Raw genomic sequence first — 12030 nt, forward strand, 5'->3', positions numbered from 1 at the left:
GTGTGCATCATAGCGACCAGTTGTTCTGCTGTTCGGTTGATTTGCATATTAGCCTTTTATTATATAGGATATATAATGAAGGAATATGCAAAGTTGCCCTCGCAGTAACCAGATGGAGCATAGGATCAACTGGAGCAAGTGGGTGTGGCTGGGTGCGGCAGGAGGCCGGGGGATGTGAGACAGCATCAAATAAAATAAAATGTGTTTACATACCCTAAAGCACAAACATCCCAGCAGATAATTCAGTGCAGATAACAACGATTACACAATATTGATTATACAATAAACTTATTTTCATCGGAAAAAAAACACACCTTCACTTAAAGGTGCCCCAGTAAGGCTGCTGTGGCTTTCATCTGTCCCTTTCTACACCGAAGACAACAGGGTTGGAGGGGGAAGGGCTCCAGTTTCGTTTTCTCAGCACCCAGCTAGGAGGCCTCCCTGGGGCGGCTCTCCCCTCCGAGCTCTGCGCAGGACAGGTGCTCCACTCAGGCCCGGGGGCCCTGAAGGGAGGCGGAATGAAGTGCTTTGGATCCGGGACCCCACTCTCCCTGGGAGTCCGGCACGGAAGGTGCTCTCCCTGGGAACCCAGAAATCCACCTCCCGGGGCAACTGTGCAGCAGCAGGGCCTGGCGAGAGTCTCGCAGGAGGGACACCTACCCATGCGGATGTGTATGCTGGCGGAGGCCACGCAGCTGCCATGGTTGAAGCCTCCATGGAGGACGCCGGTTGTGGGTATCAGAGTTGGCCATGTCGGCAATGGAACCCCAGATCCCCAATGAATGACTAGAGCACATGAACCTCAACAGTCCTCAGTCACTTCCTGAGCAGCAGTCATCCCCGACCCGGGATCAAACCCAGAACCTAAGTAGCTGCCCTGACAGAATGAAACCCAAACCTTTGCTTTGGCAGAGGAGCTCCGACCCACAGCAGGGGCCAGGGCAGCCAGAGGGGTTTTGTTGAGGGGCCCCGACAGGCAGCCCCCAGCGCAGTGGGTTAGAACCTCCTCCTGATACAGCCAGGTTGCGGGTTGGATCCCTGGTCAAGGCACAGACGAGAAGCAACCAAAGAGAGCAAGATAAGTGGAACAACACACTAGTGTTTCTCTCGCTCCCTTCCTCTCTCTAAAATAATCAATAAAAAATTAAAATAAAAAATAAACCCTCTGGCTTGCAGAATTTCTGAAACAGTTAGAAAGCAAAGTCCCATCCCTTCCCGTTCAGTCAACAAATACTACACATGCTCCTTCAATAATCACAGTGGGGATGGGTGTTGGTTTGTTTGTTTGTTTTGGTTAATCCTCACCTGAGGACATTTTTGCAATGATTTTTTTTTTTTTTTTTTACAGAGAGTGGAAGGGAGGGAGAAAGACAGAAACTAATGTGAGAGACATCAATTGGTTGCCTCTTGCTGAATTCCTGACCAGGGCCCAGGATTGAGCCTGCAACCCAGGTATGTGCCCTTGATTGGAATCCAACCCACAGAAGCACTATCCACTGAACCAAACCAGCATTTTTTTGTCTTTTTAAGTCCTCCACTGAGGATATGTGTGTTTTTTGCATTGATTCTAGAGAGAGGAAGAGAGAGGGAAAGAGAAAGAGAAACGTTGATCAGTTGCCCAAGCAATCCGACAGGGATGGAACCCATGACCCTTTGGTGCGTGGAAGGACACTAACTCAGCGGTTCTCAACCTGTGGGTCACGACCCCTTTGGCGGTCGAACGACCCTTTCCCAGGGGTCGCCTAAGACCATCCTGCATATCAGATATTTACATTATGATTCATAACAGTAGCAACATTATAGTTATGAAGTAGCAACGAAAATAATTTTATGGTTGGGTCACAACATGAGGAACTGTATTTAATTGGCCAGAAGGTTGAGAACCACTGCTACTGATCCACACCAACCAGGGCCTGGAGGTACATTTAAAAATTATTTTTTAGATCTACCCTGGCCAGGTGGCTCAATTGATTGGAGTCTCAACCTGTACACCAAAGGATTTCCTGTTAGGTTCTAGGTTAGGGCACATACTTGGGTTTAGGTTAGATCCTGGTGGGTCAGCAGGTACAGAGGCAGCCTACTGGTATTTCTCTGTCACATGGATGTTTCTCTCTCTAAAAATCAATTTTAAAAACATCCTCATCCTAACCTGTATGGCTCAGTGGATAGAGCATCGGCCTGTGGACTGAAGGGTCCCAGGTTCGATTCTGGTCAAGGGCATGTACCTTGGTTGCGGGCACATCCCCAGGAGGGGGTGTACAGGAGGCAGCTGATCGATGATTCGCTCTCATTGATGTTTCTAACTCTCTATCCCTCTCCTTTTCTCTCTGTAAAAAATCAATAAAATATATTTAAAAACAAAACAAAACATCCTCAGTTGAGAATTAAAAATATATATATTAAAAATTTTTCAGGAGAGAACCAAGATGGCGGCATAGGTTAACACCGGAGTTTGCTGCCTTGAACAACTACTTCAAAAGTGAAACTAAAAAACGGAACGGACATCACCCAGAACCACAGGAACGCTGGCTGAGTGGAAGTCCTACAACTAGGAGGAAAGAGAAACGCATACGGACACTCAGAGGAGGCGCAGTGCTGAAGTCAAATTCTGAGGTGCGGAGTGCGCGGAGCGGAGCGGGCTGGCGGCGGAGGGCGCGGTTGGCGTTTTCAATCGGGAGGGAGTCGCAGACTCTGAGCTCCAGATACAGGTGAGTCTTTAGGGACCCAGACTCAAACGGGAGAAGCAGGACTGTCTGGCTTCGGTCAGAGCGAGTGCAGCTTTCTCTCCAAGGTTTGCAGCGGGTGCTGGGACTCAGAGAGGCAGAGCCCCTGGGGACAGGACTGAGAGCTTCCATAACTGCTCTCTCCTGCCCACCCTGTTGATCCTGTGCGACCCGCTCCACCCAAGCCCTGCACAGAGGCATTTGCCAGATAGCCTCAGGCAAAGGCTAGATTAGCACCTCCCTAGAGGACAGAAGTTCTCTCACTGCAGACACAGCTGATTCTCACAGCCACTTGGCCTGGAGGTCAAACCCTCCCTGGTATTAGCTACAACAATCAAGGTTTAACTATAAGACTGCGCACAAAGACCACTAGGGGGTGCACCAAGGAAGCATAACAAAATGCGGAGACAAAGAAACAGGACAAAATTGTCAATGGAAGATATAGAGTTCAGAACCACACTTTTAAGGTCTCTCAAGAACTGTTTAGAAGCCGCTGATAAACTTAATGAGATCTACAAGAAAACTAATGAGACCCTCGATGTTATATTGGGGAACCAACTAGAAATTAAGCATACACGGACTGAAATAAAGAATATTATACAGACTCCCGACAGCAGACCAGAGGAGCGCAAGAATCAAGTCAATGATTTGAAATGCGAGGAAGCAAAAAACACCCAACCAGAAAAGCAAAATGAAAAAAGAATCCAAAAATGTGAGGATAGTGTAGGGAGCCTCTGGGACAGCTTCAAGCGTACCAACATCAGAATTATAGGGGTGCCAGAAGATGAGAGAGACCAAGATATTGAAAACCTATTTGAAGAAATAATGACAGAAAACTTCGCCCACCTGGTGAAAGAAATGGACTTACAGGTCCAAGAAGCGCGGAGAACCCCAAACAAAAGGAATCCAAAGAGGACCACACCAAGACACATCATAATTAAAAGGCCAAGAGCAAAAGATAAAGAGAGAATCTTAAAAACACCAAGAGAAAGAAACTCAGTTACCTACAAGGGAATACCCATACGACTGTCAGCTGATTTCTCAACAGAAACTTTGCAGGCCAGAAGGGAGTGGCAAGAAATATTCAAAGTGATGAATACCAAGAACCTACAACCAAGATTACTTTATCCAGCAAAGCTATCATTCAGAATTGAAGGTCAGATAAAGAGCTTCACAGATAAGGAAAAGCTAAAGGAGTTCATCACCACCAAACCAGGATTATATGAAATGCTGAAAGGTATCCTTTAAGAAGAGGAAGAGGAAGAAAAAGGTAAAGATACAAATTATGAACAACAAATATGCATCTATCAACAAGTGAATCTAAGAATCAAGTGAATAAATAATCTGATGAACAGAATGAACTGGTGATTATAATAGAATCAGGGACATAGAAAGGGAATGGACTGACTATTCTTGGGGGGGAAAGGGGTGTGGGAGATGCGGGAAGAGACTGGACAAAAATCGTGCACCTATGGATGAGGACAGTGGGTGGGGAGTGAGGGTGGAGGGTGGGGCGGGAACTGGGAGGAGGGGAGCTATGGGGGGGAAAAAGAGGAACAAATGTAATAATCTGAACAATAAAGATTTAATTAAAAAAAAAAATTTTTCAGCTCTAAAATTATGCCGAAACCGGTTTGGCTCAGTGGATAGAGCGTCGGCCTGCGGACTGAAGGGTCCCGGGTTCGATTCCGGTCAAGGGCATGTACCTGGGTTGCGGGCACATCTCCAGTAGGAGATGTGCAGGAGGCAGCTGGTTGATGTTTCTCTCTCATCGATGTTTCTGACTCTCTATCTCTCTCCCTTCCTCTCTGTAAAAAATCAATAAAATATATTTTTAAAAAATTAAATAAATAAATAAGTAAATAAATAAAATAAAATAAAATAAAATAAAATAAAATTGTATTTGGTTCTTTTTAAATTTTATTTTTTACTTACAGTTCACATTCAATATCCTATCCTATCTAATAATAGAGAAGCATGGTAATTAACTGTAACTTCGCTACCCTTCCCATTGGCTAACCAGCAAGATATGCAAATTAATCACCAGCCAAGATGGTGGTTAACTGCCAACAAAGATGGCGGCTAATTTGCATACTGCAGGCAGGGGGGGACAGTGCCATCCCGCCTGCCCTGCTGCCATCCGGGCCTGCTATTTGCCACCCGGGTGGCAGGTGGCCCGTATGGGAACAGACCCAGGGCTGGCGGTGGATCGGCCACCAGCCACGCCCACAAATGACCCTCCAGCGGGGATCCCCGGACAGGTGCTAATGCACTGATCTGTCACTGGCCACGCCCACAAACAGCCCTCCAGGGGGGATACCCGGCCTACAGGTGCTAATGCACCAATCTGTCACTGACCATGCCCACAAACGGCCCTCTGCTGGGATCCCAGGCTGGCAGGTGCTAATGCACTGATTTGCCAAAATGCACACCCGGGCAGCCTTTGCCCTGCACAAACTATGCAGCTGGGAGAGGGGAGTGGGGCCGCTGGGAGCAGGGCGGGAACTTCCCCGGGTTGGCATCAGGCAGCTCAGAGCAGAGTGCGAACTATCCCCACTGGTAGCTGCTTGCTCATTCACTTACTCACTCATTCATTCACTCATTCACTCACTCATTATTCACTCACTCAGCAAACCCACTCAGGTCCATGGCACCAGGCCAGGCACTGAAGTTGAAGCAGGATAAGACAGAGCTATGTCCTCAAGATGTTAGTAATTCAGTATGCAGCTAGGAGAGGGGTGCCAGGCCACTGGGAGCAGGGCAGGAACTTTCCCGGGTAGCCGGGAGTGGGGCCGGAACTTCTGCCATGTTGCCGTGGCAACGAGGCAGAAGTTCCCACCCCTTAGCTGCTTGCTCATTCACTTACTCGCTCATTCATTCACTCATTCACTAACTCATTATTCACTCACTCAGCAAACCCTCTCAGGTCCATGGCACCAGGCCAGGCACTGAAGTTGAAGCAAGATAAGACAGAGCTATGTCTTTTTGTTTGTTTGTTTGTTTGTTTGTTTGTTTGTTTTGTTTTTTGTTTGTTTTTTTTTAAATTTTTATTGCTTAAAGTATTACAAAGGGTATTACATATGTGTCCATTTTATCCCCCCGCCCTAGACAGTCCCCTAGCCTCCCCTATCCCCCAATGTCTTATGTCCACTGGTTATGCTTATATGCATGCATACAAGTCCTTTAGTTGATCTCTTACCCCCCTACCTCCTGCCCCGCAACCCTCCCCGGCCTTCCTGCTGCAGTTTGACAATCTGTTTGAGGCAGCTCTGCCTCTGTATCTATTATTGTTCAAAAGTTTATAATGGTCTCTATTATCCATGAATGAGTGAGATCATGTGGTATTTTTCCTTCATTGACTGGCTTATTTCACTTAGCATAATGCTCTCCAGTTCCATCCATGACGTTGCAAATGGTAAGAGTTCCTTCCTTTTTAGAGCAGCATAGTATTCCATCGTGTAGATGTACCACAGTTTTCTAATCCATTCATCTACTGATGGGCACTTAGGCTGTTTCCAGATCTTAGCTATGGTGAATTGTGCTGCTATGAACATAGGGGTGCATATATCCTTTCTGATTGGTGTTTCTGGTTTCTTGGGATATATTCCTAGAAGTGGGATCACAGGGTCAAATGGGAGTTCCATTTTCAGTTTTTTAAGGAAACTCCATACTGTCTTCCATAGTGGCTGCACCAGTCTGCATTCCCACCAGCAGTGCACAAGTGTTCCTTTTTCTCCACATCCTCTCCAGCACTTGTCGTTTGTTGATTTGTTGATGATAGCCAGTCTGACAGGTGTGAGATGGTACCTCATTGTTGTTTTGATTTGCATCTCTCGGATGATTAGTGACTTTGAGCATGTTTTCATATGTCTCTTGGCTTTCTGAATGTCCTCTTTTGAAAGGTGTCTATTTAGGTCCTTTGCCCATTTTTTGATTGGATTGTTTATCTTCCTTTTGTTAAGTTGTATGAGTTCCCTATAAATTTTGGAGATTAGGCCCTTATCAGATATGACATTGGCAAATATGTTTTCCCACACAGTGGGTTTTCTCGTTGTTTTGTTGATGGTTTCTTTTGCTGTGCAGAAGCTTTTTATTTTGATGTAGTCCCATTTGTTCATTTTCTCTTTCGTTTCAAGTGCCCTAGGAGCTGTATCAGTGAAGAAATTGCTTCGGCATATGTCTGAGATTTTGTTGCCTTTGGATTCTTCTAGAATTTTTATGGTTTCCTGTCGTACATTTAAGTCCTTTATCCATTTTGAGTTTATTTTTGTGTATGGTGTAAGTTGGTGGTCTAGTTTCATTTTCTTGCATATATCTGAAGATAAGACAGAGCTATGTCTTGAAGATGTTAGTAATTCAGTAGGGCGAAGCAGGCACATGAACGAGGCAGTTGTATGCACAGATGCAGTGTACTAGGTTCTGTGAGGGTTGTAACTAACGCCAACTTTGTTCTCTTGATAAAATGGGGCCTCGGGAGCCAGGCTGCCCAAGCCTGGCCTGTGCCTAGGCCAGGAGTGGCCGGGGTCCCGGAACATGACAGAGGGTGCAGGTCGTGCTGAGGGGTCTGGCCCCACTCCTCATCCTCACCCCCGAGTGCACAAATTTTTGTGCACCGGGCTACTAGTCCTATATAATAAAACCCTAATATGCAAATCAACCAAACGGTGGAATGACTGGCCACTATGAACTGACCACCAGGGGGCAGACACTCAACATAGGCGCTGCCGCCTGGTGGTCAGTGAGCTCCCACAGAAGGAGGGCAGCTCAGCCAGAAGCCGAGCTCACAGCTGGCAAGTGCAGTGGTGGTGGCGGGAGCCTTCAAGGCAGCACTAAGGAGCAGCGAGCTGAGCAGTAGGGAGCAGCAAGAAAGCGGTTGGTAAAGAGTGAGGGGTCCTGGACTGCAAGAGGGCACAGGCCAGGCTGAGGGCCCTCCCCCCTCCACCCCCAGTGCATGAATTCCGTGCACTGGGCATATAGTAAAATAATATTTAAGGTTAATTTTTAAATTACTGTTTACATTTAGTAGTATTTCTCTTTATCTTTTAAAAAAATGTTGACATTCCAACATTTGTAGCCTGGAATTCGCACTTCATCTTCACATGGATGAAAAGCATATTCTTTAATAGAAATTCTCAAGAAGATTCTGATGTCAAACAATTGATCCTCTTCCCTAAAATAAGGTGGATGAGTAGCTATTTGTTGAGAAAAAGATTTGAGGCAAATGGCCCACTGTAATGAATATTCAGGCACCTGGTGTGAGAGCCTCTACGAATTGTGTAACACTTCCCTCCCTGGATTGAGAAGCCGAATAGCTCTTGTCAAATAATATGGAAGGCTTTGAACGGAAAGTTAATTTTGATGGAATTCTAGCTCTGCTAAAGTTAGGCCATGAGGGCTGTTCCATGGAAATCATTGATTCACTTATTCTGTTTGTGTGTTTTTTTCCTTCCATTTCTCTACTGCCCTTTCACATTCCATAGACACAAAATATGCATTCAATTTTCCTGGGAGCAGGGGAAGAGTGTCACCCCAACTTAATGTGAAGTCATTAACCTTTCAAATGATCAAATTCCCTTTGTTTTGAAGTCATGCGTGCCAGGCAATTTTCTGGTTGTAATTTGACTCCTTGGGTAGCCTACCTATTGGGCAAAAGTGCCCTGACCAGAGAATATAAATATCCAGTCCCCTCTGCAGAAAGAGTTCCAGCTGAATTAACGAACCGAGTTATTCTGTGTGTTTTTAATACAGCATTCTCTGTGAAATTGACTAATAAGAGTCCACACACAAAAGATGATTCTATGTCTCTGAACTTTTGTAGCAAGGGAAATACCTCAATAAAAGATTGATCCATGTTTCTAAGCCTGCAAAGCAGAGGGTATATGATAGATTTGTCAAATTTCTAATTTAAATCTCCCAAATGTGTTGTATTAGGACAAAGAGTCGCTGACTTTATAAATTTTATTCTGGGCCTAAATGAGAAGAGTCAAATATGAAATTTTGAGTCCTTTCTGCACAACAAAGGGGTTTAGGCTATTTATATACTTTAGGAGTTACAGACACCAGTCACAGTTATGCAGTTTCCCATGACAACCAATTATTATGCAATGCTTTGAGATTCAAGATTTTCTACCATAGGAAATTATATTAAAATTTTGAAGACCCAATGTTTTTGTTAATCCTCACCTGAGGATATTTTTTCCATTGCTTTTCAGAGAGAGAGGGAGGAAGGGAGGGAGAGAGAGAAACATCAATGTGGGAGAGACACATTGATTGGTTGCCTCCTGCACCTACCCCGCCCGGGGTGGGGAGCGAGCCCGAAGGCAACCCAGGTATGTGCCCTTGACCCTTCGGTGTGCAGGCCAACACTCCAACCCAGTGATTCTCCACCTTGGCTGCACATTAGAATCACCTGGGAATCTTTTTAAAATCCTGATTTTTGGGCCTCATCCTCCAGAAATTCTGTTTCTTTGTTACTAATGTTGTGGCCCCACCCCATAACAAAGAAACAGAATTTCCGGAGGATGAGGCCCAGAAATCAGGATTTTAAAAAGATTCCCAGGTGATTCTAATGTGCAGCCAAGGTTGAGAACCACTGCTCTAACCACTAAGCCAGGACAGCCAGGGTGAAGACCCAGTGTTTTTTTGTGTTTTGTTTTTGTTTAATAATTTTTATTTCTTGAAGTATTACAAAGAGCATTACATATGTCTCCTCCCCCCCCCCCCACCTTGACATTCCCCTGGCCCTACCCCCTAGTGTCTTGTGTCCATTGGTTATTCTTATATGCATGCATATAAGTCCTTTGGTTGATCTCTTAACCCACCCCCGCAAACCCTCCCCAGGCTTCCCACTGTAGTTTGACAGTCTGTTCAATGCTGCTCTGCCTCTGCATCTACCCCTGTTCATCAGTCTATACAGGTCCCCATTATCTGTTCCAACCTCACTGGGGCCGTTTCAACCTCACCGGGGCTGTCCCGACCTCACCAGGGCCGTTTCAACCTCACTGGGGCCGTCCCTACCTCACCGGGGCCATTTCAACCTCACCAGGGCTGTCCCGACCTCACCGGGGCCGTTTCAACCTCACTGGGGCCGTTCCGACCTCACCGAAGACCCAGTGTTTTTAAAGAGACTTTCCAGATAACTTTACAAAGCTAGAATATATTGAACAGGATGACTACAAATAAAAATCCCAAGAGCTATACAGTGGGGCCTTGACTTACAAGTGTCCTGACTAACAAGTTTTTTGAGATACCAGCTGTCTCTTGGCCAATTTTTTGCTTTGAGTTGACAGAGTAATTTGAGTTAACGAGCTCCTTAACAAGCTTGGTCTCGGAACGAATTAAACTCTTAAGTCAAGGCCCCATGGGAGTCTATTCATGAGAGCTATAGTCTATTCTCAGCCTTCACTTTTCTGTAACAAGGTCTTGGGAATGGCTTCATCGCTCTGAATTTCATCTCTGTTACACCTTATTAATATTTCTCTCTCTACAGTTTCTTTTTATAGGCAACTAATAGATATGAAGGCTGCAATCTCTGACTTCAGCATGATTTCATTAGCCAGAACTCAATGAGAACGGCAATACTTGTAGAAACCTAGGATTTAATACATCAAATGTGAAAAAATACATTTTAAGAAAAATATTCAAATATCACCCAGCGCATGAATGGTCTCCTTGGTCGAGTCTAACCTCTCAGTCTTGTCTCTAAGTCCTTAAACAGATTGCCCCTCCTCCACCCATGTATCCACTTTCCCCTCAATCCCAGACCAGTCTCTGTACCAGCCAGGCAAAGTTTCTCAGTGTGGGTTCCCTCAATAGCCAGCCTACTGCAAAATTCCAGTGCAGGTAGTTTATTTGGGGGATGCAGGGGCCACCTACAGGGGAGATAGAGAAGTGACACAGGGAAGGGAAGGCAGCCAGAGAAGGGTATGTTCCTAAGCCAACTTGTCAAAGACCAACTAGAAAAGGGTACAGAGCATACCTCAGACTCATCTCACTAGAGAGATGGGGGAGCTGGGGTATTTTACACCAGGTCTCATCAGTCATGGGCCCAGGGCTGATCCAGGAAGTATTCATCCCCAGCACTTCCAGCTTGCTGAGTGTGGGTGAGTGAGACAGCTTTCTGTGGTTCTGGAACAGCCCTCAGGTACAGAGATATATCAGGTACTGAGATGGTTGTCTGAGGAAGATATAGGCAGGGCACTGAGAGTATCTATATATAATCTTCTTTGAGCATCCTGTTCGTGACCTTTTATTTATTTTTTTAATCCTCACCCGAGGATATGTTTTTATTGATTTGAGAGAGGAAGGGAGAATATATATATATATATATCCTATCTAATAAAAGAGAAACATGGTAATTGGCGTACGACCGCTACCCTTCCCATTGGCTAATCAGGGAGATATGCAAATTAACTGCCAGCTAAGATGGCGGCTGGCAGTCAAGCAGCTTGAAACTAACATGAGGCTTGCTTGCTTCAGTGAGGGAGGAAACCAATGTTCCCCGCCTGCCACTGCAGGCCTCTGAGCCTACAGTTTGAGACATTGTAACAAATATAGAAGCTTAAAAAAAAACCCAGAAACCCGCTTTAGTCCGCCAGCAGGATCGCAACATTGTAAGCAAAGGCCAGAAACCTACTTTCAGCAGCGGAGGCCTAAGAGCTGGAGCCAAGCCTCAAAGCTAAAGCTGGCCCAGAATAAAAAAAGAAAAAAAGAAAAAAAGGAGCAGTTGGGAGCTTCAGTCACCCCCAGCCTGAAAACAGCCCTCAGCCCCTCACCCAGACTGGCCAGGCACCCCAGTGGGGACCTCCACCCTGATGGGTGTGTGACCAGCTGCAAACAGCCATCATCCCCTCACCCAGGCTGGCCAGGCACCCCAGTGGGGACCCCCACCCTGATCCAGGACACCCTTCAGGGCAAACCAGCCGGCACCCACCCGTGCACCAGGCCTCTACCCTATATAGTAAAAGGGTAATATGCCTCCCAGCACTGGGATCAGCGGAGCCGTGAGGCCTCCCGGCACCGGGATCAGCATGACAGGGGGCAGCGCCCAAACCCCCTGATTGCCCTGCGACTCTGTGTGTGACAGGGGGCGGGGCCACAACCTCCCTATCCACCCTGCTCTGTGTGTGACAGGGTGCAGCGCCCCCACACCCCCCCCCTCCACGGGCCCTGCTCTGTGTGTGACGGGGTAGAGCCATAACCTCCCCATCGGCCCTGCCCTGAGTGTGAGAGTGGTGGCACCCCAACCCCCAATTGGCCCTGCTCTGTGAGTGATAGAGGGCGGCGCCCCAATCCCCTGATTGGCCCT

This window comes from Myotis myotis, unplaced genomic scaffold (genome assembly GCF_014108235.1).
Source record: "Myotis myotis isolate mMyoMyo1 unplaced genomic scaffold, mMyoMyo1.p scaffold_m19_p_10, whole genome shotgun sequence".
Lineage (NCBI taxonomy): Eukaryota > Metazoa > Chordata > Mammalia > Chiroptera > Vespertilionidae > Myotis > Myotis myotis.